The sequence below is a fragment of the Oryctolagus cuniculus genome, chromosome 3, assembly GCF_051225735.1.
Source record: "Oryctolagus cuniculus isolate XC-2025 breed Fujian yellow rabbit chromosome 3, ASM5122573v1, whole genome shotgun sequence".
Lineage (NCBI taxonomy): Eukaryota > Metazoa > Chordata > Mammalia > Lagomorpha > Leporidae > Oryctolagus > Oryctolagus cuniculus.
The window spans coordinates 73,611,418-73,637,349 of record NC_142869.1 but is presented as its reverse complement, the minus strand read 5'-3'; the positions used below and the strand labels follow the sequence as shown (position 1 = coordinate 73,637,349).

Here is a 25,932-nt window from a genome sequence, read left to right as displayed (position 1 = left end):
TATTAAATAAATTATGAATATCTGCTATCAACGTAAATGTGTGTGTGTGTGTGTGTGTGTGTCTGACACATTGGTGAGGTAGGTATTAATATTCCTACTCTTCAAAAAGTGGACTAAAGTCAAAGAGATTTATAAGCAGTGTACCATCCTTCCTAAGATGTTCATCTTGGAAGAGAGAACAGAATCAACTCTGGCTTTCAGAATTCGTAATAGCCTTTCCAATATTGCTAGCTCCTTAAATTCACACACAAAATAGCATTAAACTCTCCACTCTGTATGGCATACTTCAGACAGTGTCCCTGATCTAAAACTGACCACCAAATTCACTGACAGGAAAATTGCTCCTTATTGGCAAACAATCATTACTTTCCCTTATTTTGTTCCATTCTTAGCCACATCCCCTGGGCCAGTGGCTGAAGTGACTTAGCTGTACACAGAGATGTGCCTCCTCATCCCTTAGGTATAGACCTCACCAGGTGATAGTAGTCTCTTTAGCTATCTGCACTGTCATCGTACCCCTAGGGCTCCACCTCAGCACTGCATGATTTGCTCATCTAGATGCATCACAGCAGTAGATGCAGGTGTCATTCAGTGAATGTTCTATGAGGAGGGGGGCTCAACATAATTCTTGGAAAATGGAGTTAAAAATATAACTTTATTGTGGTATGAAAACTTTAGAAACACACACACTATTTGTAAAAGCTCATGGAAATGCAGGTTAAACTATGCATGGCTTCAAAATACTTTGACACCAAAATATACTTATGTTTTAATGCAATTTTTCAGTGTGCTTTGGAGTACTCTTTTATTGAGTCAGAGAATCTGAGTCTGTATGACTTGAAGGCTTCACGGAAACCTGCTACCTTCTCTCAATCTAATTTCAGCCTCAAATATTATTATCCTTAAAGGCTCATAATTTCATTTTCTCTTTTAATCCTTATGTTATTACAAAACACAAGTAGTTCTAAGCAGAAGAACTATTTACATTTTAATATTCTTATTCTTTGATAAGATAAACCCTATACTATACCTATCTTGTAATTTTATGTTTTCCTTAATATTTACAAAAAGTTTTTGGGTTTTAGTTCTCAAGTTGTAACTCATGTTCGATTATCTATAGTAGTATTTTTTTTACATTTTCTACTTTGTTATGAACCTACCAATTTTATCACCAACTGAAAATTAATCATAAAAGGATGTACTAATCTCAAAAGTAAACAGCCTTCCTGCCTTTTTGCATTAATATCTACTAAGGGAATAAGAGAAAGCAGATGGAATATGTACGTTAATCTCAGATAATGAAGTACTTTTGTGTAGTGCATCTATACTTCTGAATTTGCAAATCAGAAACTAAAAGAGACAGAATCAAATGACAAAGAGAAAGAGACAAGACAGAAAGCTTTTATTCGCTGGTTCACTCTCCGGATGCCTACAATGGCCAGAAGTGAGCCAGAACTGGAGTAAGGAGCCAGGAATGCAATCCAGGGCCCTCACATGGGAGACAGGATCCCAATTTTTTGAAATCATTACCACTGTCTTGCAGTGGGCACATCAGGAGGCAGCTGGAGTCAGGAACTGGAGCTGGGAAATCAAGCAAGGCACACTAATGTGAGACACAGGCATCTCAACTACTAGACTAAGTATTTTAATAACATAATTACATTTATTATATTTTTAATGAAAGTTTGAGCTCTTGAGTGGAAAGTTGTAGAGTTTAAATCGTACTCAAAATATTCTGTAATCTAACATGCAGTAAGTGTCTGGAAAGTTAATTTCTTTTAAGAACAACCTGTAGTAGTATTGCTAAGAACAAAAATTAAACTCCTTGTGTGTTCCAGCAATGATGAAGGTGTTTCAAAACTCAGAAATCTAAATCAATTATATGATATCAACACAGGAAAATAGAAACTATTTGGTGGTTTCCCAATTCTAATAAAGCTGGAGCTGGCTGCTTTTCATCATCCTTTAGTCCACATGCCTTTGGATCCTGAGAGTGGGCATGGTATCATTGAATTGCCTGCACCACATAAGAAATAGCGGCCTCTAGTGGTCGTATGATTCCTCACTAGAGCCTGGCAAACATTGAGAAGTGAATTCCCAGGGCGCTCTGATGATGCCTTTTCCAGGTTCAGTGGAGTAAGGGATGAGAGAAAGGAAGTGACATTAAACAAGGATGTGGATGGAGGAGACCTACATTCAAAAGATGCTTTATTTTAGGATGTGAAGTGTTTGAGTATATCCATTAGGTAGGATAGGCTAACTGCTGTGGGAACCATCCACCCCATCTCAGTAACTTATTCCTGAAAGAGGTGGACCATGGCAGATACACCAGATTCTAGCTGATTCTGGCTTATTGATTTCTGTCCACTTGTCCATTTGCCAGATCTTAGGCATAAAGCACACCTGACTTAAGGGAGCCTGGAAATTGTGGGCTCTCTGTGTACCTAGGAGGAAATGAGAAAGAAAAGTTTCAGTGAACAGCCAGGCAGCCCATTCCGCAGAATAAGCTAGGAAGGAGTCAGTACACAGGAAAGGTGAAGCTGTCAGCAAAACTATGATGTTTGGTTAAGTTAGTAGGAGATGGAATAGAGGACATCTTGGAGATGTGCTGCCTTTAGATAAAGGGTAGAAAAATCATTTCTCTGAGACTAGGAAGAAGCAAAGTATCTGTTGATAAGTACCCAATAGAGAACTCCATAAGTGTAAGAGGCAGAGAGCAGTTTCAAAAAGCAAGATCACTGCACTGTGTTGTGCAGTGCGTTCATTGCACAAAAGTGGCCTGACCAGACAGCAGGCAAGCTTGAAAACTGCTCTTGAATTAGGTCCCCCCAGGGGTTTTCTGCATCCTCCTGCATGAGAGGTATTCTCTTTCCAACACAGAGCCATCTCCTGCCTGAGGACAAGCAGATCACCAAGATGCGAACCACCCAGAGGTTCACACAAAGGAACCCTGTGAGGAACTACCTATGTTCACAAAAGGAAACCCTATGAGCTAGCAGAAGCTACACTCAGCAGTTAACAGTGATTTGGACCAGGCAGAACTAGGTGTATGTGAGTGGTGCTGGGCCTCTGGCTGGAGGTTTGGAAGTCCACCGGCAGAGGTTTTGGAGGAGGGTTCTGAAATGCTCAGAATTGAGGCCTTGCATTGTAACTTGGCTACTTTATTTAAAATAATTCTTAGTGTCTCACAGGCATGGGAAGCCAAGACACTGTGGCAAAAACAACCTGAATGAAAGATCTCAGTGAACAAGACCCCAGCAGAAAGAATGGGCCATCAAAGAAGAGGCACCTTTCTCTGAAGGGAGGAAGGAACCTCCACTGTGATACGGCCTTGACAAAACAAGTTCAGAGTTGGTGAACTCAAGGGGCTTCCATAACCTTGGCAGCTCATGGCAAGAGCCTCGGGTGATTGCTGACGTCATAAATAAGAGTGTCAATTGTTAAATCAACAACGGGAGTCACTGGGCACATGCTCACCATGTAGGATCTCTGTCCTTAATGTGTTTTACTATGAGAGTTAAAGATAACACTACTAGTCGAACAGTACTCTATATCTTGTGCAGGTGTGTGGGTGCAGTCTGTTGAAATCTTTGCTTAGTGTAAACTAAGTTGATCTTCTGTATATAATGATAATTGAAAATGAAACTTGATGGAGAGTGGGATGGGAGAGGGAGTGGGAGATGGGAGGGATCCAGGAGGGAGGGAGGTTGAGGGGGGGAAGCCACAACAGTGCAAAAGTTGCACTTTGTAAATTCACATTTATTAAATAAAAAAAGAAAAGAAATAAAGAAACAAAAAAATAAAGCAAATGGGTTACATACAAAAAAATAAATAAAAGAATTCTTAGTTAAAAACGTTAGGCTATGAAACTTTTTCACATTCTAGAGTTTTAAAGACTTACTCCAAGGGATTGTTTGATCTTCGAGCCTTACCTTCATTCCTACTTACAACCACAAGCTTGCAACTACATAGATTTCTGTAGTGGAAAATTGTAAGGAGTGGAAGCAAGAAGTGGGTCCCTACCTAACTACGTTACTTTCAGAGTCTGTTTTTTTTTTTTTTTAATGATTTATTTATTTATTTGAAAGGCAGACTTAGAGAGGCAGAGAACGAAATCTTCCATCCAATGGTTCAGTCCTCAAATGGCTGCTGGAGCTGGGTGGATTTTAAGCCCAGGAGCCAGGAGCTTCCTCTGGGTCTCCTACGTGGGTGCAGGGGCCCAAGGACTTGGGCCATCTTCCACTGCTTTCCCAGGCTGTAGCAGAGAGCTGGATCAGAAATGGAGCAGCCAAGACTCAAACCAGCACCCATAAGGGATGTTGGCACTGCAGATGGCAGCTTTACCTGCTGTGCCACAGCACCGGCCCCTCAGAGTCTTTTCATGTCTCAGATCCACATTGTTTCAGTTGTAAAATGTACTCATTTTGTTAATAACAATTTGTTTATTACATGATTACAAGTTTCCACTTTAGTTCTGACTTTTCTAGATTCTGTCGTGTATATGACAAGAATAGAATTGTAGATAAAATGTATTTTCATGTTAAAATTTCAGAAATCTAGAAATGTACAATCTTGTATTTATCAGTTTTTATGGAAACAGCCAAAAAGTATTTATTTAAATTACAAACAGAAACTATTTTTAAAACTAATGTAAACTACTTAGTAACACTATTATAAAACAAATAAAAAATAAATCTACAACATGTAATTTAATAGGTGTTTATATTTCAGAGCAAAACATAGCAAATGCAATATAGATCTATATGGTAATTGTTAATATTATTAACACTCTTTTCAGTGGAACCAATTTTATAGAATAAGCAGTCCAAACATAATAAAAACATTCTTCAAAGTTGAAGTTGCATTTTAGTGGAGTTGGAATGAGTTTTAGGTTCCTTCTTTCTGGTGAGCTTTTGATCTTCTCTAATGATATTAATAAGCCTTTACTGAAAGGCTTTCCTTTGGGAAAAACAATTAGGATCACTAAGAATAGTAAAATGGCATGGGTTTGAAGCAAGATATTCCTTTTATATTTATAATTGTATAGTCTATCACTTTTTTTTAAACTTGTTTCTAGTCCTTGAATTTCTCCATTGCTCACCTTTATCTTCTCATTTCTTATTCCTTAACAGCAGTCTTAATCAAGTCTTTAGTTCTTGAATGTGTTCTTAAACATGTGTAAGAAGGTACTATTTTATCCCTAATTGTAAGATCAGAACATATCATCAAATATTTATTATATCATCATCATTAAGATGTTTAATCTCTATACAGTGAGGGATTTTTAAGCTACCTTAGTTTTCGATAAGAATGTCAGATTTTTAAAAAGGCTTTAAGAGTAGTGGAATCCAAAACAGCACTTTTAACTTAGCGTAAAAACTATTCCTACTAGAAAAGCAAATGAGGTTATTATTCTGAATGAGAATTGAGGTAAATCTAAACCTCAGTGGGTAATAACAGAATCTCTTTAGCCTGATCAAATTGACCATGATGTAATGAAACTTGGGTTAGTAAAATGTTAGAGTTAAAAGCAAACTTAGAGATCAAATAGTAAGAAAGTCTTTTTTTTTCATATAAGGAAACTGAGAACCAGCTAAGTGACCACCTAAAGAAAACACACATGTTCAGTGACAGACATGGATGTATGGGACCCCTTGCTATAAGTCAGGATTTCTTTCTGTTTTATGTACCTCTGAGAAAACATGCAAAAATCCCATGACTCTGTTTCAATGACAGTTCTTTCTAATTGTGTGCCCTGGACACAATCAAGAAAATCTTCTAAGCTCCATCATATCAGTACTTACAAATGTTAAGCCCTAGCCAGACAAGGGTTAGGACATTTTTATTTTTGTTGTTGTTGTTGTTTTTTTTTTTTTTTTTTTTTTTTTTTTTTTTGACAGGCAGAGTGGACAGTGAGAGAGAGAGAGAGAGAGAGAAAGGTCTTCCTTTTGCCATTGGTTCACCCTCCAATGGCCGCCGCGGCTGGTGCGCTGCGGCTGGTGCACCGCGCTGATCCGATGGCAGGAGCCAGGTACTTCTCCTGGTCTCCCATGGGGTGCAGGGCCCAAGCACTGGGGCCATCCTCCACTGCACTCCCTGGCCACAGCAGAGAGCTGGCCTGGAAGAGGAGTAACTGGGACAGAATCCGGCGCCCCTACTGGGACTAGAACCCGGTGTGCCAGTGCTGCAGGCGGAGGATTAGCCTAGTGAGCCGCGGCACCAGCCAGGACATGTTTTTAAAAATAATTTATAGTATTTATTTGAAAGGTAGAGTTATCAAGGTTGGAGGTGAGGAGTAGAGAAAGAGAGAGAAAGAGAGAAGGAGATCATCCATCCTCTGGTTTCTCTCCAAATGGCCACAACAGCTAGGCTGGGCCAGGCCAAAGCCAGGAACCAGGAAATCTATCTGGGTCTCCCATGTGGGTGTCAGGGGACCAAGGACTTGAGCCATCTTCTGCTGTGCAATTGCTGAGAGCTGGATTTAAAGCAGAGAAGTTGGGACTGGATGTGTACTGCTATATGGGATGCTGGTGTCACAAATGGTGACTTAATGCACCGGTACCACAACACTATCCATAGGGCTTAAAACTTTTTGAGACCAAAATTGCTCTTATTCCTCCTATGGTTCATTATTGTTAAGTAATAGAAACCTCATGTTTTTCTTGGGCACAATTTAAACTGCTAATTTTGAAACAGTAACTAGGGATATGAGGCTCATAATCATCAAGGCATTTTTTCCAAACACTTAAACTGATGCAATTTTCAGAAATTCAGAAAACAAATTTTGCAATCACTTTTCCTAGTGATTGAAAAGAAAAGGACAGATAAGAGAAGCATAATTATATGGTGCATTTAGTAAAAAACTGTATAGGCAAAATGTCAAAAAATAAGGACACTCATCAAATATGATGAGTACCATGACTCACCATGTTATAGATTTGCCTTGAGGGAATCTCTGTTTTATTAAGAGAGCGAAACAGAATAACCTAGTTAATAGTGTGATCTCTAGTCACTGGCCTAGATTCTAATTCTGCCTATTCTACCTGCAAACTGTATGACTTTCAACAAATTACTTCTCAATTTCAGTTTTTCATATGTGAAATGAGTAAGAGCAATGTTTACTTCACAAAAGAGGATAAACAATGATAATGCATTTGGATACTTTTATTCTCATGTTTACCATGTAGTAAATACTTAAGAAATATCCTTTCTTGATAATTAGCTGCTATGTTACACGTACTGTTAAATAATTTCAACATCTCTTCCAATCTATAACGAAGAGTATAAGGAAGGTAACATTACCAAGCAGAGAATCACCGAGCCTGGTACCAGCTCACTAAGGGAGTGTAAGTTCCTAGTGGCTGGATGGAGCAGGAGTTGAATGGCCAGTTAACAGACGAGAGAACACTGAGTTATTGCTCTTTTAGACAATCTACCTGTTGCCTTCCTGCATAATATACACATTTTTAGTTTTCTCCTGCACCCTTTTCTACTACAGGGCTGTTGTGAAGGAAAAATGTGTGTGCAATGAGAATAAAGAAGATTTAGGCAATTTAGATCTCTCACCTGACTTTCATTGCTAATCCATAAAGCTCATGGGAAATCTTCCACAAAAGATTTTTTGCTTATTTCCCAGAATATTATTTAAGGTTATCATTTGTTTGTCCTTAGCAAAATGTAAGACTACGTTGCTAGTCAAATAGGCAAAATTATCTTCATAATTACTTGCAAGGCAGCTACTACCTTTAGTTAACATTGTTAATCCTGTGTATTCTTTCATAGTATTTCTTTGCATCTCTTGCCATGTGGTCACCATAGAAAGATCATGCTACTCATAATTTAACTTTTGTTAGTAATCATATATGTGATATTAGGCAATAAAACATAAGGTAAGAAGCATGGCTATACCTGCTGGATCTTGTACCATAAAATATATGACAGAGGCTGGGCCCACTGCTGGGAAATGACAAAGTCCTCAAATTCTATTTCAAAGCATGTCTGAATCTTCCAAGTAACTACCATGAGGAAATGGTGAAATCTAGAGTTGAAAAAATGTATTATTGTGAAGTTATCATTGAAGCTAAAAATTGTCAGACATGTTTAAGGAACCCTGCAGGAATTTGATCTCTGTTCGAATCTAGTGAGGACAGATGAGTGCATGGAGATGTCAGCTAGTGGACAAGAGAACGATATTGGCATGGTGTTGATGTGAGGAAATAGCATCATCATGTTAGCATCTTTAGAACATGGATTTAAAAAGGCAGTTCAGCACAGGAATCCGTGACCTGTGAAATGCTCTGTTTTACTATAATGTAAAAATTCAGTATCGTGTATTTCCATATTAAACTTTTTGGTAAATAAGCTTTTATTATAGCCAAAAAGAAGATGACACAGACATAATATGATGTTCTGAGTGATTTACAGATTGAAATTTGTAGGATATGATAGACATATTTCAACTAAGTGAGCTAGGCCAAGACAAATACAGAAAGCATTGTTATGTATATGTGTTAGTTTTCAAAGTCACCATTTCCGTTCAGTCTGTTAGTGAAATTTCAGGGAAGCATCAGAGAATGGAGAAGCATGGGAATAATTGGTGAATATATTGCACTTCAATTTTGTTCATGGCACCACACTCTGAAAATTTTGCAAACATTATGATACATAATTCTTACCCCAATCTCCTGAATGATTCAGAAGTAACTTGCCCCAGATCACACAACTAGTCAAACACTGAGATAGAACTCCTAAGTCTCTACTCCTTCTACTCTTCTTTGTTTCTAGGATAAGGTAGAATTCAGTCATTTGCGGGTATTTTCCTCTTACCAGCATATAGCTCATCTACTTGTCAGTGAATTACCACATCTGGAGCTATTTCAGCTTTTTTGCTTACATTTTACTTTTATACACTCTTATAAAAGCTGCATTCCATGAGGAAACACAAGCTTTCATTCAGACATAAAAATAGGCTAATGGCAATGACAGGGATGACTGTGAAGGGGGAGGAAAATCAAGAGATATTGCCAGTTCTATATTAGGAGTTACAGTCTCCATTAGAAAAGAACTTGAGCATGTCATATTGTGAAATGGATCTGAGAGGAGATGCAATGCGTGCCATGATGGATTCCACTTCCCATATGGTGTGTTAATATATCCTATTTCCTTGGGGAATGCAGTAAGGATGAAAGGAGAATGGAATCCTTCAAAAGCACATTGAATAATCATCCGAGTCTGAATGGATTTTAATTATACCAACATGAACAATGACTCAACGAGGATAATGAAATACCAGATTCTTTGAATGCGTGTCACACCGTTCTGTAACTGTTGACTTCAGTCAGATATGAATTCTGTCAACAGAATGGAATCTCCAAGGATTATGCTGTGGATCCTAGGGACGGTTTTGAAGGATCTAGTACCAAATGCTATTATTTGTTATGTGCTGTTTTTATAATTATAACACAATAAAGCTTCACTTTTTTTTGGCATTCAAAGAACTAAGTAATGAAAGGAAAAATCTATATGGAAGCATTCAGCAGCATTATCTAGAGTAGATTTAAAATCATGATTATGGAGCAATCACATCAAAAAGAATACAGCTTTAATCATGAGGCTTAGAACAACACGAATAAGGCATTGGGATATGAGAGGTTAAACACACTCATAAGATCTGAATGAAACACTTTAAATATTTTAATGTGTAAAAGCTCTACTTGTCTATTTATAAATCCACCTGTAGTTCACAATGTATAACTTTTTTTAAGATTTATTTATTTATTTGAAAGAGTTACACAGAGAGAGAATGAGAGTCAGAGAGAAAGAGAGGTCTTCTATCCATTGGTTCACTCCTCAGATGGCCGCAGTGACTGGAGCTGCGCCAGTCTGAAGCCAGGAGCCAAGAGCTTCTTCTGGGTCTACCATGTGGGTGCAGGAGCCCAAGGACTTGGGCCATCTTCTACTGCTTTCCCAGGCCATAGCAGAGAGCTGGATCAGAAGTAAAGCAGCCAGGACTCGAACTGGTGCCCATATGGGATGCCGGCACTGCAGGCAGTGGATTTACCTGCTACACCACAACACCGACCCCCACAACGTATACATTTTGAAGAACAATTATTGTCAAGCATATAAGATTAAGTATTAAAAGTGTAATAAAAGTTCACCATGGGGAGATTGCAGTAACATCAGAAAGACATTTGAGAACCTTTCATAAATTTTTCTTTTAAAAAAATTGGCTTTTTAATTTTGATAAAAATCAGAGTTTTTTGTGTTTTGGAAAAGATAGACTTCTAATAACTACATTTATCACCAGATTAAGTCAAAAAGTAGTTAGAAATTTCTGAAAATTTATTATTGTTAAAGATGTCATTCTTACTTAATTAATATATAGTACTTCAGTGGGACATTGCATCCAGAAGCCCTGGCCAAATAACTCCCCAACCAAACACTCAACCTGTAGGTGTTCTCAGTGTACAGTCTTATTCTGACACGCTATTTAAACTGGAGGATCGTCTGTTTTATCAAAGGCAGTGGCTGAGATCCCGAGGGAGTACTCACTGAAGCAAGCCAGAAGCAGACAGTGAGATTATCCATCCTTCATCTTCACCCACTGATGACGCAGTCCTTGGGAAATGTTCCTTCACAGCATCTTCGTGGAGGAGTGACCCCTCGAGCTCTGCTTCTGTATCCCAGGCACCATGTAGGCATAATCATCCTTTTATTGAAGCACTTCTTTACTCCTTACTTTGGGCCAGCTTCCTGCAATGGAACACTTTTTATGTCTCACAATATCCCTCTGAGGTAGACAACATTATGTCAGTTGAAACTTAGGGGCCTGAAAGGAATTGGAGAAATAAAGAAATGTGTGTCCTTGTGCAGCCCAAGGTTCTATTCTTGATCTCCACGATTCTAGAACCTGTCCCTTAAAAGTAAACATTTGGCTGCATAGTATACATACATCAGTCTATGTTATAGTATAATAATAGATACCTATTGCAAGAGTTACTGACTATACAAGGTAGTTATCTACACAAATACAGTCCTCCATTTTATTTTTTTTAAAGTTCTGTTCCTATTCCTCAAAGGAAATAAAATAATTGGAGATGGGTTATATGATCAAAGACACTTTCCTTTAAATATTTTATTTTGTATAATTTTATGAATTATAAACAATGAGCAACAAAGAATTTTTTGTTATCAAAAATGTCACCTTTTCTAATAAAATGTTATGGATATTTTTACCTTTTCTGCTAAAACCACATCACCTTGATACAAAGTAATAAAATAATTGGTCCCAGAACAAAAGTCACTGCACTTGATCGAAATTTTATGTGCGTCATGTATTATTTAATATCTAAATTGTTTGCCTCTAAATCTCTCAAGAGCACAGAGAAACATTTTATGTTAGATTTTAAGAAAAAAAAAACAATATTTGGATTTGGGAGAATATAGGGCAGCCCTTGTTCTTCTCTTTATACTACAGAATGTGAGAGCAGAGAACCCTGTGTTCCATGCCCAGTTCTGCCTGATTATCAAGGTGATCATGGACTGCACCCCATCCAGTGGCACTCAGATGTCTGTTCTTCCTTGGGACCTGCTGTAGGAACAAAAGGGTATAAATTCACTTTTTTAGGTCACTGGAGACAAGTGAACATTAGGTACTTTTCGGTTTCTTGTAAACAGACATCACTGGATTGGTTAGGACTGAGAACAATGTCTACAGAAGTTTCATCCTGGAAAGGAAGAATCAGATCTATTTGCTAATGTCACTTTCACAGCAGTTTTATGCTTAATCTAAACCATTTAAAACTGAGTTTTGTAATTCCAGTTACTTTGGTCATTCCAGAAATGGTGTGGGGCAGATGATGCATTCAATTTTTTTTCTACTTTTTTGGCATGCTTTAGAATGGACTTACTAAGTTATTTGCCAATCCAAATTGGGATAAGAGGAGTAATACTGCACTCTGATTAAAACTGTCTGTTTTCTAATATTTACAGTGTTTATGTTTTATCTCTGAAAGAGAATGGAGACATTATTTGATACTGTGAAAAATGTGAGTACTAGGTTATTAGAAGAGTTACCTATAAATCTCATTTGAAAACATACTTTAGACAAAAGTAACATGGAGAGAAAAAGAAAAGAAAAATCCTGTTTATATCAGAGTCAAGAGTTTTGAAGCTGCTGTTCATTTTTAAAAGAATAATTTAATCTAACCCCTTTATTTGAGTGCATGAGGTTTAGTGATGTTATGGATTTGCTAACTGAGTCATGTACCCAGTGCTGGAACTTGAACGCATACTTCCAGGCTGGGTAAAGTATGCTTAATGTTGATGGAATGGGAGTAAAAGGGTTACTAAAGTAAGGAAGGTTGGATATTTCTATTCAGTGATATTTACCCAGAAATCCTTTCCCAGATAGTACCAGTAACTAATTTGCTTAGGTGTGCAATGGAAATCGAATTTAAATACAACTAAAATTGGTCTCTCCCTATAACATGTTTTTCAGCAGCAGTTTTTGCATATACTGTACCATCTGAAGCACAGGGTACTTACTACAGGTGGGGCTTCCGGTAACTTATGCAGTTGTACCGCATCAGAAACTACAGGGACACAAATTTTAGGGGCACTTGTGAAAAAATTGGCTTCTAAAAAGGGAATTATCCCCTTTATGTAGGATCTGAATAGATGTCTCTTTGGGGTGGGGAGGGAAGCTGTATTAAACTGATATTGCGGCAGTGACTTTGGTGATTTGGAGACTGTGTTTTAAAACTTAAAAAATAAAATTAATCTGCATTAATACCTGATTATTTTTCAAATTGTGCTCAAATGAATATAATCCTTTAAATATGAGAATTGCCTTTTATTATGCATAAAATTTTTATTTGATTTTGATAATCCAAGGCCATGTCAAGGATATATGAAATTCTCTGCACCATTTGAACAAGGGGATCACTCTTGAGGTTTTGAATTTTAAATACAATGAAATGGTAGAGACAGTGATGAGTAAATTAATTTTTGAAAAAATATATACTGCCACTATTCATGGTTTTGTTAATGTTTCATTGAAGGTTCTTGCTGTTTTTCCTAACCTCATTGTTTTAGACCAGTTTTAGGTTCACAAAAATATTGAGAGGGAGGCACACCAATTTTCCATAAACCCCTGTCCTGACACAGGCATAGCCTCACTTATTATCAAAATCCCCTATCAGAATGTTATATTGGTTACAATTTAAAAACCTCCATTGATAAATCATAATCACTCACAGTCCATACTTTACATTGGTGTTTGCTCTTGCTGATGACATTCTGTGGATCTGAACAAATTTATAGTGACATGTGTCCCCCATGATAGTATCAAAGAGTGTTTTTACTACCCTAAAATCCTCTGTGTACCTCCTGATCATCTCATCTACCCTTTTCCCAACCCCTAGCCATCAAGACAGTTTTTCTTTTTCCTTTCATTTACTGTATTTGAGAGGCAGAGAGTTAGGTAGACAGATCCCATTGCTTTTTCACTTCCCAAATACCACAACAATCAGAACTAAGTAAGTAGGCAGCTGGGAACTGGGAACTCAATCCAGATCTCCCATACGTGATAGTAGGGACTCAATGACTTAAACCATCACCTGCTACCTCTCAGGGTCTGACTAGCAGGAAGCTGGAATTGGGTTTAGTGTCTCATATCTGTGCCATTTTTAGAGTATTATATAGTTGGAATCATATGATATGTGGCCTTATTTCAGACTGGCTTCCTTTACTTAGTAATCTGCAATTCAGTTTCCTTTATATTTTTTCATGGTTTAGTGCCTCATTTCTTTTTAGTGCTGAATAGTCTTCCATTGTGCCAGTTTATTTATGCATTCATATACTGAAGGGCATCTTGGTTGCTTCTAGGTTTGTGGCAGTTACAAGTAAAACTACTAAAAAATCCATGTGCTCATTTTTATATGAACATAAGTATTCAACTCTTTTGAATAATCACCTACAAGAACAGTTGTTCATATGGTACAAGTATGTTTGGTTTTGTATGAAATTGCCACATTGTCTTCCAAAGTACCATTTTGCATTCCCACTAGCAAAGAACGAGAGTTCCTGTTGCTCTCCATCCTTGCCAACAGTTGATATTATCAATGTTCTAGATTTTGGTCATCTTGCTAGATCTTTAGTAGTGTCTTAGTATTTTCATTTCTGTTTGTCTGATGGTACATAATATGGAGCATCTGTTCATATGCTAAGTTTCCCTTGTGAAAGATCTTTGGTGAGGCATCTGTTAAGTCTTAGGCTCATTTCTAAATTGGGTTGTTTGTTTCATTGTTGTTGACTTTTTAGAGTTCTTTGCATGTTTTGGGTTATAGTACTTTATGAAATGCATCCTTAGCAGATATTTTCTCCTACTCTGTGACTGGGCTTCTCATTCTGTTTATATTGTCTTTCACAAAGCAAAGTTTATAATTTTCATAAAGTCCAGTTTACCAGTTATTTCTTTTCACAGATTGGGTCTTTAGTTGTAATATAAAAAAATCATAGTCATACCAAAGATCATCTAGATTTTCTCCTATGTTACCTTCTGGGAGCTTTACAATTTCATATTTTACATTTAGATCTACAATGCATCTTGAGTTCATTTTTGCAAAAGTTATAAAATCTATGTCTAAATTAATAATTTTGCATGTGGAAACACAGTTGCTTTAGCATCATCTATTGAAAAGACTGTCTTTGGGGCTGGTATGGTGCAGTGGGTTAAGCCATCACTTGCAATACTGGATTCCTGTATCAGAATGACAATGTGAGTCCTGGCTACTCTCCTTCCTGTCCAGCTTCCTGCTAATATGCCTGGGAAGGTAATGTACTTGAACCCCTGCCTCCCATGTAGGAGACTGGGATGGAATTCCTGGCTTCTGCCTTTGGTCTGGCCCAAACTTGGTTATTGCAGATATTTGGGGAGTGAATCGGGGGATGGAAGATCTTGTCTCCCCCACTTCCTGTCTCTCCCTTTGTCACTTTGCCTTCAAATAAACAAATAAATAAATCTTTAAAAAAACATTTATGTATTTTAGTTGAAAGGCAGACTTAGAGAGAGAGAGAGAGAGAGAGAGAGAGGAGACAGAAAGAGATCTTCCATTCCCTGCTTCACTCGCCATATGGCTGCAATGGCTGAAACTGGGCCAGACCAAAACCAGGGAGACGGGTCTCCCACGTGAGTGCAGGGGCCCAAACATTTGGACCATTTTCTGCTGCCTTCCCAGACACATTAGCAGGGAGTTGGATTGGAAGTGGAACAGCCCAGAATCAAACTGGTGCCCATATGTTATGCTGGCGCTGCAGGCTGCAGGCTGCGGCTCAACCTGCCACACCACAGCGCTGACCCCTACAAAAAAATTAATCTGTGTCAAAGATAGGATGACTCTATTGATAGGAACTCTGTATCTGAGTTCTCTGTTTTATTCCATTCACCTATCTGTCTATTCATTTTTTTTTTTTTTTTGACAGGAAGAGTGGACAGTGAGAGCGAGAGAGAGAGAGAAAGGTCTTCCTTTGCCGTTGGTTCACCCTCCAATGGCCGCCACGGCCGGCGCGCTGTGGCCAGCACAGCACGTTGATCCGATGGCAGGAGCCAGGTACTTTTCCTGGTCTCCCATGGGGTGCAGGGCCCAAGCACCTGGGCCATCCTCCACTGCACTCCCTGGCCACAGCAGAGAGCTGGCCTGGAAGAGGGGCAACCGGGACAGAATCCGGCACCCCGACCGGGACTAGAACCCGGTGTGCCGGTGCTGCAAGGCGGAGGATTAGCCTAGTGAGCCACGGCGCCGGCTTGTCTATTCATTTTTTTTAGAAAAATATTTTATCTCTTTTCCTTGAAAGTCAGATTTATAAAGAGCAGAGAGAGAGAAAGAGAGAGAGAGAAGGAGAGAGAGAGAGAGAAACTCTCCATTCACTAGTTCACTCCCCAGATAGATGCAACAGCTGGAGCTGAACTGATCTGAAACCAGGAACCAGGAGCTTCTTCCGGACCACGCACACAGGCGTGGGGGCCCACGGACTTGGACCATCCCCCACTGCTTTCCCAAGCCCGAGTAGAGAGCTGGATCAGAAGTAAAGCGGCCAGGACTGCAACCAGTGCCCATGTGGGATACTGGCACTGTAGGAGGTAGCTTTACCTGCTATGCCACAGTGCCTGTCCCTTGTCTTTTTTTTTTTTTTTTTTTTTTGATAGGCAGAGTGGACAGTGAGAGAGAGAGACAGAGAGAAAGGTCTTCCTTTGCCGTTGGTTCACCCTCCAATGGCCGCCACGGCCGGCGCGCTGTGGCCAGCACAGCACGTTGATCCGATGGCAGGAGCCAGGTACTTATCCTGGTCTCCCATGCGGGTGCAGGGCCCAAGGACCTGGGCCATCCTCCACTGCACTCCCGGGCCACAGCAGAGAGCTGGCCTGGAAGAGGGGCAACCAGGACAGAATCCAGCGCCCTGACTGGGAGTAGAACCCCGTGTGCCGGCGCTGCAGGCAGAGGATTAGCCTATTGAGCCACGGCGCTGGCCCCCTTGTCTTATTTATTTATTTATTTATTTTTTTACAAATACCACACTGTCTTGGTACTGCATCTTTGTAGTAAGTCTCAAAGTCAAAGTAATGTCAACCCTCCAACTTCATTCTTTTCTTTCAATATTATATTGGCAATTCTGTGTCTTTTGCCTATCTATATAAACTTTAGAATTAGTTTGCTCATGTCTACAAGATATCTTGCTGAGATTCTGGATGGGATTGCATTGAGTCTAACAAGTGACAATTTGAGTATGTTGAATCTTCCTATCCATTAACATTAAAATGTCCATTTATTTCATTCTTGGACTTCTTTCTTTTTTATAGATTTCCTCTTGGTGATTAAGTTAAACAATGCAAAACAAAATCCATACTAGTACTCAAAATCTGGTTCTTTCTTTTTCTTTAGTTCTTCGGGGCTATTTTAATTAATGTTAGGAAAACAAAGGCTTATCTCCTATCTTGAGCTTGTTTAATGTGGCTGCTAAAAATCTTCTTAGAGACTTGTCAGGAAGCATTAGCCAATCAAAGTGTTGAAAACATACAACAGTTAAAAAGAAATCTGTTCAACTTTTAAATCTTGGCTCAATTGTTAAACAAATTTGGTAACTGGTACAGCTTTTTTACTTTTCACACATTATAACATCCTCCACAATAATTTTCTTTGGAAACTATTTTGGAAACTATTAAGTTATATAATTCTCATTTAGTAGAAGGAAACATTCTATCTTCAAAAGATATAATTTCTCCAAGGTACCATATTTTAAGAGAAATTCACCACAGGGTGAAGAGGGATTTTGCAAGGGACATTAAATAACAAAGCAGATAGAAATTTCAACAGAAAGCACAGGAGAATTATTTATATGATCATTTCTTGAATTTGCACTCAATGAATATCTCTGCATTCATATTAAAAGGTAATTCCCTATAAGTGATTCTATAGTGAGGGAATTTCATTGTCTTTCAGATTGAGACCTCCTAATTGTAACTTGACACAAGATTTTAACTCAGACCATCTAGAAAGAGCTTTTCCCTTAACAATCTTTAGTAAATATTGTGGCAGCTCACAAAGAACTATAGTTTCCTCCACTCACGTCGGCTCTGAACAGATATCTAGATTATGATTCAAGTTATGAACCATAGTTTCAGATTATGGAACAAAATTTTTTAAGGGACTTTTTGAAATTCAGGACCACGTAGGAGTTTAATGCACTGTAACAATTAGTACTACTCCTGTGACACGTAGGAGGTTAAGCAAGTTTTCTATACATGCCAGCATGAGTTAGCAGTAACATTCAACTCTAGAGAACGTAAAATAATTGAGCAGTACAGCTGAGTAATTTGGTCACTTGAAATTTTACAAAATTATAGTTGGAAACAATACAGTGAAAAAGAAAAGGGAAGGACCCAAATCAGAGTAAAAGTATACAACTTTTGGCTGGCGCCGTGGCTCACTTGGCTAATCCTCTCCTGCGGCCGGCACCCCGGGTTCTAGTCCCAGTTCAGGCGCTGGATTCTGTCCTGGTTGCTCCTCTTCCAGTCCAGCTCTCTGCTGTGGCCCGGAAAGGCAGTGGAGTGTGGCCCAGGTCCTTACGCCCTGCACCGCATGGAAGACCTGGAGGAAGCACCTGGCTCCTGGCTTCGGATCGGTGCAGTGCGCTGGCCATAGTGGCCATTTGGGGGGTGAACCAACTGAAGGAAGACCTTTCTCTCTGTCTTTCTCTCTCTCACTGTCTAATTCTGCCTGTCCAAAAAAAAGTATACAACTTTTAAAGCTAACAAACAAAAATATTATAAGCTAGCTGTGTGAAAGCCAGTAGTGATGAGAGAAAAGATCTTTTATATGTCATTTAAGCTTGACCATTACCTAATTATGTTATTAAAAGTCAATAATGAGCACAAATGCAATTAGTAGAAACAGAAGTAAAGGGAAAAATAGATTGATTTAAATGAAGGCCATTCCATTCCATTATTAATCAGCATAGGCAATTAGTATAATGTTCTTTCCTGTTTTAAATGTCTGCTTCCTGATAAGTCCCTTCACCTTAATAACATTCCATGAGAAATACACAAATGCTATTTTTTGTTCAGAAGTATTTCTAAATAACTTTGCTATGATTGTTCGAATTTTTTAATTAAAGGACATAAACCTCCTTTTTTTAAAAAGTTAGCATTTTCAGATTTTGGGGGAAATTCTTCCAGAAAACATTTTTTCAAATTTGGGATGTACAGTGAACAGATGCTTACTTCCTTCCTTACTTTATTGAGAATTAGCTATTCTAGTACATTAACTTGCTGTAAGCTAAGCATAGAAAATGAGTAAGAGTTTCTCTTTAACTGTGTCTCACCAAAGATTGGCCTTCATGAATGACTATTTAAGTGAAAACCATGTCTGCTTGTGTATCTGGTACACAATTTTCTATTAATGTCACTATCTCCACATTACACAAAGTGTGTCATCTGTCCAAGACTGGATCTTCAGTTATTAATGCTGACCTTGTGATCATTTGTTAGGTGGATAAACTCAGTTTGTAATAAATACATTCATAAATTTTCATTCTGAGGACAATCTGGGTGTCAAAAGGAGCCCTCTGGTGATTGTTTTTTTTGTTTGTTTGTTTGTTTGTTTCTTGTTTGCTTACTTTTAAAAATTTGTTAATTAATTTGAAAGATAGTGTTACAGAGAGATGGGGAGATCTTCCATCTATTGATTCACTCCTCAAATGGCTGCAATGGCTAGGGCTGGACCAGGCCAAAGCCAGAATCCAGGAACTCCATCCATGCCTCCCACATCAGTGGCATTGGCCCAAGTACATGGGCCATCATCAGCTGCTTTCCCAGGCACATCAGTAGGGATCTGGATCAGAAGCAGAGCAACCAGAACTCAAACTGATGTCTATATGGGATGCCAGTCACAAGCAGCAGCATAAACCACTGTGTTACAACACCATCACCCCTCTGGTGATTCTTGAAGGGGTGCAGTGTGTTGGTGAAAGGCACTATGGTATGGATATTGTAGAATGGAGGAAAAGCATTGCTAGTTACTCTGTTAATTAGAAATAACGAGAGAGGAAAGTAAATTAAATCCTGCTGCCTCTTTGCTCAGACTCAAAAAGACATTGATCAATTGAAGCTTCTTAAAGTTCCCTCTCAAATTATCTCAAGTTCTTAATGATGCTTACTCAAGTTCCTGCTCTCACGAATTTCTTCTGCATGTGCAATTTCTGTGGTGTCTGAAGGTGATCTATGAGTCAAAAAGATGTGCTGAGATAAGGCAGGGGTGAGATGAGATGAGGAATTTTCCTTGTCTGCAAAGAAATAGATCTACTCTGAAAATAATTTCAGGAAAAATAAAAGCCCGCTTAACCAACAAAATACAATTTTGTATTTTACAGAAATATACTTCCAGTGTTACTTGACTATCCAGGAAAACTACTTTTGGATTCCACTAAATAAATTGTAACATAAAGGTACAAACTTCTTAAAATTATTTAGAAGATTATTGAATTTTGTTTGACACCAGAGATGACAGTGAATGTGATTAATTGCCGCTCATAATTGCAGTTTCATTTCAGTGGTTATTGCTTGTCAGTATCAATTAATAGCTCAACGAAAACCTCATTCATTCCAGAATATTAAAGAATGATGGCTTATGGGAATTATGCTAAACTAGCATTTTCAATTAGATTTTGAATTTTATAGGGTACTGAATAATAGTTTACGAGGTTGTAATTGTAAGTACCAGTGAGTTATTGTTGAATTGTAATTTCTATAATTATACATGTTTATCTGGAGAATTGTAATTAATATTGTCTTCATGTTTAAAAATAGACTATTGCACTTAATTTTTTACCAAATGTAGATTCTGAATTTCACATTGAATGTAATAGGTTACAAAACTGAGCTAGTATATTTTTTAAAAATGAGCCACTCTAACAATTTGGAAGAAATGTGCTGAGCATGAATGTAGTATAACTTACTGGGTGTTGAGGATAGCAGGGAGAGGTTAAAGGCAAGCACCCTTGCAAGACGTAATTCAAGATGTGAATCGTCTATGTATGCTGGGCATGGTCTGAACTCTGTGTTCAAATATTGTATAATTTGCTGTATGAGTTTACTGAAACAGGGATATATAAAAGAGTAGTAACATAGAATGCAGTACAGCTTCCTAGCTGATGGTTGAAATTGGAATTCTAGTTTCCTTCTAGCATCTTTCTGAATTTGCTTCCAAAATTACTTTGTCCATAGAATTCTACTTTCCATCAATCCAGTCCTCAGACTCTAAAGAAAGCACACCTAAATCTCAAAGGCAATATCATAAAATACAAGCCTTGCACTTAGTAATACTTCATGAAGTACATTCAACAGGAGCATTTAGCTTTCAAATAACACTCTCAAAATGTAGCAGAGAATTGAGCCACCTAATACTGAATTTAAAATTCAAAACTGAAATCTGATGGAGTTATTAATCCTGAATATTCAGAGTAAATTGAAGCCAATAATTTAATTCTTTCTTTCTTGTCATAACCATACCAGTAGCATTCAGCTAAAAAAAAAAAAATAGAGACAATTTGATCAAATCAAGTGAACATTGAAAGAAGGTCTGTTATTTGGGAAACATGACGGTCTCCTAGTTGATTCAGTTGACAGTGTGGTTAATTGTATATTAACAGCTTTGAGAAAGAAATGAATGGACTAAGCCACAGACTCCAATTTCGCTTTTTCCAGATTGCTACCTTCATCAGCTGGATTTATGGAGTTGCTCAAATTTTCTCATGATTTTGTGTATTAAGCTCAAATTATGCTGTATTTTCTTCATTTGCTAGTGTTTCTTCATTAACGAATTAAATACCTGTATAACTGTCAATATAAATTTAGGAAGAATGGGAGAGCAGAAAATTAGAATGTAAATGAATTTTAAACAGGGCAACACTGAAGAGCAGAATAGAAATGTTTTCTCTCAGTTAAGATACCATTAAATGCATGCGTCTGCATCCCATAGCAGAGAACCTGGGATCAAATCCGGACTCTGGTTCCTGACTCCAGCTGCCCACTGATGCAGGCTCTGGGAGGCAGTAGTTAGGTGCTCAAGTGGTTGGGTTTCTGTCACCCATGTAGGAGACCTACATTGCGTTCGGGGCTCATGTCTTTGGCCCAGCCCTAGCCAAAGGTAAACCAGTGGATTGAAGCTAGTGTTTCATTCCCTCTCTGTCTCTGTCTGTTGCTCTGTCTCTATCTCTCTCTCCCCAGATAAATTTTTTTAAAAACATATCTCTTATTTTGGGTAAGTTTTTTCCATAAACGCTTCTTGAGGTAGCATTAGCCATTCTGGTAACACTGTTGCCTCATATTGAACTCTTCTACAAAGAAAACTTTCCTTAAGAGCTATGAAGCCATTTCTCTCCTGACCACCTATGCTTATGTATTTTTTCTTTGGAACATAAATGCAGACTTTATGGAATTATGTGTCTAGAATTAGATGACCTGTCTTCTGTTTATGCCTCCTCTCTACTTTCTGGCTCCATGACTTAATGAAATTACCTTTAGTTCTCTTAGCCTTGGTTTTTGATGATAAGAACTCTCTCAAGGTACTGTTGAGGATTAAATAAGTGATACATGTACATATGTAGAAGAGCACCTGAACACAGTAATACCTAAAGTAAAACATTGTTGTTGTTGCTTCTTTTCCTTTTGCATTAGGGATTGTATTGACTTCACAGGATTGGCCGTAACCCAATTGTGGACTTTCTCTGGATGTGGGTACATTTATGTTAACTTGAGCCCACCATCCCAGCATGTCAATTTGCTTTAGTGTCCTAATGCTGTTTTTATAGTTTTTAGCTCTGTGAAAGCTGCAGATATGACAAAATCGCCTTCTACATCTTCATACAGGTCATTCATAATAATATTCGAGACATGGCTGAGTACAGAGCACTTTGGCACACCAACATGGGTCTCCTTGCCAGGGTGAAACTAATCTCACACTCCTTACACAGTGATTCAACCAGCTTTGCATCTGTTTAACCCTATTATTATTCAACCAACACATCTCTATCTTGTGTATGAAGATATCATGACAAAGAGTATGCACTGATATTCTGAAGTACTTACCAATGGCTGTCTCTAAGTAGCCTCATAGTTTTACGTAGGCAGTTTGTAAACTTAATTATCCCATTTATGCAGAATATCACTATATCTCCTTACATACAAAGAACAAATTAGGGTGAACCAATGGAATATGCCTTTATTATTATTATTATTATAATAACTTGACTTCCAAGGCTTATCCAATTATTTTAAAAACAAGGAACACACATATTGGATGCTGGTACAGCAGGCAGTGGCTTTACCTGCTACAGCACAGTGCCTGCCCCCTCTAAGTAATTTGGTAATCATTTAAATATTGTATAGAAAGAAATATCTGTATAATTAAAATAGTATACTTTCAAACTTACCTAATTAGACTGCTTTGATGTACTTAACCACTTAATTGCCATTCTTAGTTATACACAGAAAAGGCACAGGCTGAGAAGAATTTTTTTTTAGGGATAACTGAATAGTAACTTACTATTTGCTAGTTCTCTGAACTGTACTTGATGAAATGCAGCACAGAGGCCTAGCAAAGAGATTCACAGACTTTCCTAACATAGTCACTAAATATCTGTGAGATGAGTCATGAGTGGGACACAGCATTGATTATTGAGGAGCAGTGCTTATTAGTGATGGACTGTTATGTCTCATCTTTCTAAGATCTGTGGTCCTGGGGCAGATATCTAGTGTAGCAGTTAGGAAAGTGCTTTAGACTCCCTGGTCCCATATTAGAGTGCCTAGGTTCTAATCTCTACTCTGCTACTGATTCCAGCTTTCTCCTAGTGCACACTCTGAGTGACAACAGGTGATGTCTCAAGTACTTGGGTCCCTGCAACCAACATGAGAGATCTAGACTGAGTTCCAGGCTCTTGGTTTGAGCCTGAAAAAGTACTGTGTATTGTGGACATTTAGGAAGTGAACCAAGAGATAGAATATCTGTGTATCTCTCTAGCTATCTCTGTCTTTCCCTTTCAAGTAAATTTTTAAACATTTATTCTATTTTATTTGAAAGGCAGAGTTACATAGAGAATAGAAGAGACATAGATATCTTCCATCCACTGGTTCACTTCCCAAATGGCCGCAATGGCCAGGGCTGAGCCAGGCTGAAGCCAGGATCTTCTTCCAGGTCACCCCAAGAGTGACAGTGGCCCAAGTATTGATTCACACTCTGCTGCTTTTCTAGGTGGATTAGCAGGGACCTGGATCAGAAATGGAGCATCTAGAACTCGAACTGGCATCCACTGGACTGCCAACATCACAGGTGGCAGCTTTATCTGCTATATGCTGCAAGGCCAGCCCCTCAAATAAATTTTTTGAAAAGATTTATTTATTTGTTTGAAAGATAGTTATAGATAGTGGGAGAGAGAGAGAGAGACAGATCTTCCATATGCTGGTTTACTCCCCAAATGGCAATAATAGCTAGTACTGGACCAGGCAGAAACCAGGAATCTGGAACTTCATCTGGGTCTCCCACATAGGTGATGGGGCCCAGGTACTTGGACCATCATCTGTTGCTTCCCCAGGTGCATCTATAGGGATCTGGCTAGGAAGATTCTCATCTAGGACCAACCCTCAAAAGGGAGCCAGCATTGCAGGCAGTGGCTTAAACTGCTGTGCCACAAAGCTGGCATCTCAAATAATTGTTTTTTTAAAAAAGATATGTGGTTTCCATTTATGTAGATGGTATTTGCTCCAAGTCTGATTGTTCACAGTCTATTAGAGAATGAAGGATGAAGTAATTCTGCTGTTCCTGGTTTGACCCATTGCCATCTTTAACCTCCAAACACAGTTAGAAGAAAGTGTTGAAGAGAAAGAAGAAAATCCTACCTCTAAGTTCTGTCAGGTTCCATTATTCCTGGTCTCCAAGAACACTCAAAGACTTCCAGTACGTCATTGTCCTCTGTCTCCTTTCTCCCTCCTGTTTGCAAGCACAGAATGCACTCATGTTGAGCAGGTTACCACTTGCTCATGAAAACAGCTTGTGTAACTAATGGCATCTTGGTAGAACTGAATATGAAATCTTGAGAACCTCAAGGAGAAATCACAAGCTCTCCTTTTCTGTATTTATATGTGATATATAATACTTAAAACACTTTCTGCTCTGTACTTACTGCATCACAACATTTCACAAGTCCTAGCACACAGACAGATTTGTATGATAGAAAGGTAATGAAATTGAAACCAAATGAACAGTATTCTAATGCTAACAATTACACTGAAAAAATTCATTCTTTGTCCCTCAAGATGTGCAATTGTAAAGTGGAAAGATAGGACTAGATTAATAATGGCATACAGACCAATTAAAAATGAACATCTTTATTTTAATGTTTAGCATCTGAATAAACTGGCAGATTGATTTGCTAAGGAATGAATGGTGAAGAGTGGCTGGCAATGTGGCTGAGCCTCCTCTTGCAATGCCAGCATCCCATATGGGTGCTGGCTTGTGTCCCAGCTGCTCCTCTTCTGATCCAGCTCTCTGCTATTGCCTGAGAAAGCAGTGGAGGATGGCCCAAGTGCTTGGGCCCCTGCACCCAAGTGGGAGACACGAGGGAAGCTCCTGGCTCCTGGCTTCGGATGTGTCCAGGTCTGGCCCTTGCGACCATTTGGGGAGTGAACCACCAGATAGAAGACCTTTCTCTCTGTCTCTTCCTCTCTCTGTCTGTAACTCTAAACTCAAATAAATCAAATCTTTTTTAAAAAAATGGCAAAGAAGTAAATCACTTTCGATCAGTCAATACAGATGAATCAATCCATAATTCAATCCATGCTACTTTCATAATGGATATGTTGCTCCTCCTGACTCACAATACTTCTTTAGGCTTAAGCATTTGTGATTTACATGTAACAGTGGCACTTTTTGATATGAAATATGGCTTCAGGGATTACACACATTAAAATGAATTTCCTATATTCCATGCGATGCTTGGGAGGAAATATCAAGTAGTATTCTAAGGTTACTTCAGTCAATAATGTTCTTAGTTAGTAAAATTAACTTAGTTTCCCCATAGTAATTTACCAAAAAAAAGTTAAGAGAAGTCAAACACACATTTAAAATTGCCCCTGTAACTCTATTATACACTTAACTTTAAGATGCTCATTTTCTTTGAAAATTAGTATATTAAAATCTTGCATAAAGGAAGCAATGTAATTTTTTCCTGCCCCACATAATTCCACTCTAATATTTATAATTATATATCATAAACCCTAAGCAACAGCAATGTTCTTATATACATTTTGTACTTTTTCATTTTATGAATGCTTGGCATTATATCAGCTTGTGAACAGTTACTCTTATTTGCTTGTAAAAG

At 38.3% G+C, this 25,932-nt stretch overlaps 1 pseudogene; it reads left to right on the top strand.

Annotated features, from left to right (window-relative positions):
* Positions 1-8,284, top strand: part of LOC149127393 (small nuclear ribonucleoprotein G pseudogene) — a 55,799-nt pseudogene extending 47,515 nt beyond the window's left edge.
* Positions 8,285-25,932: the final 17,648 nt, after the last annotated feature.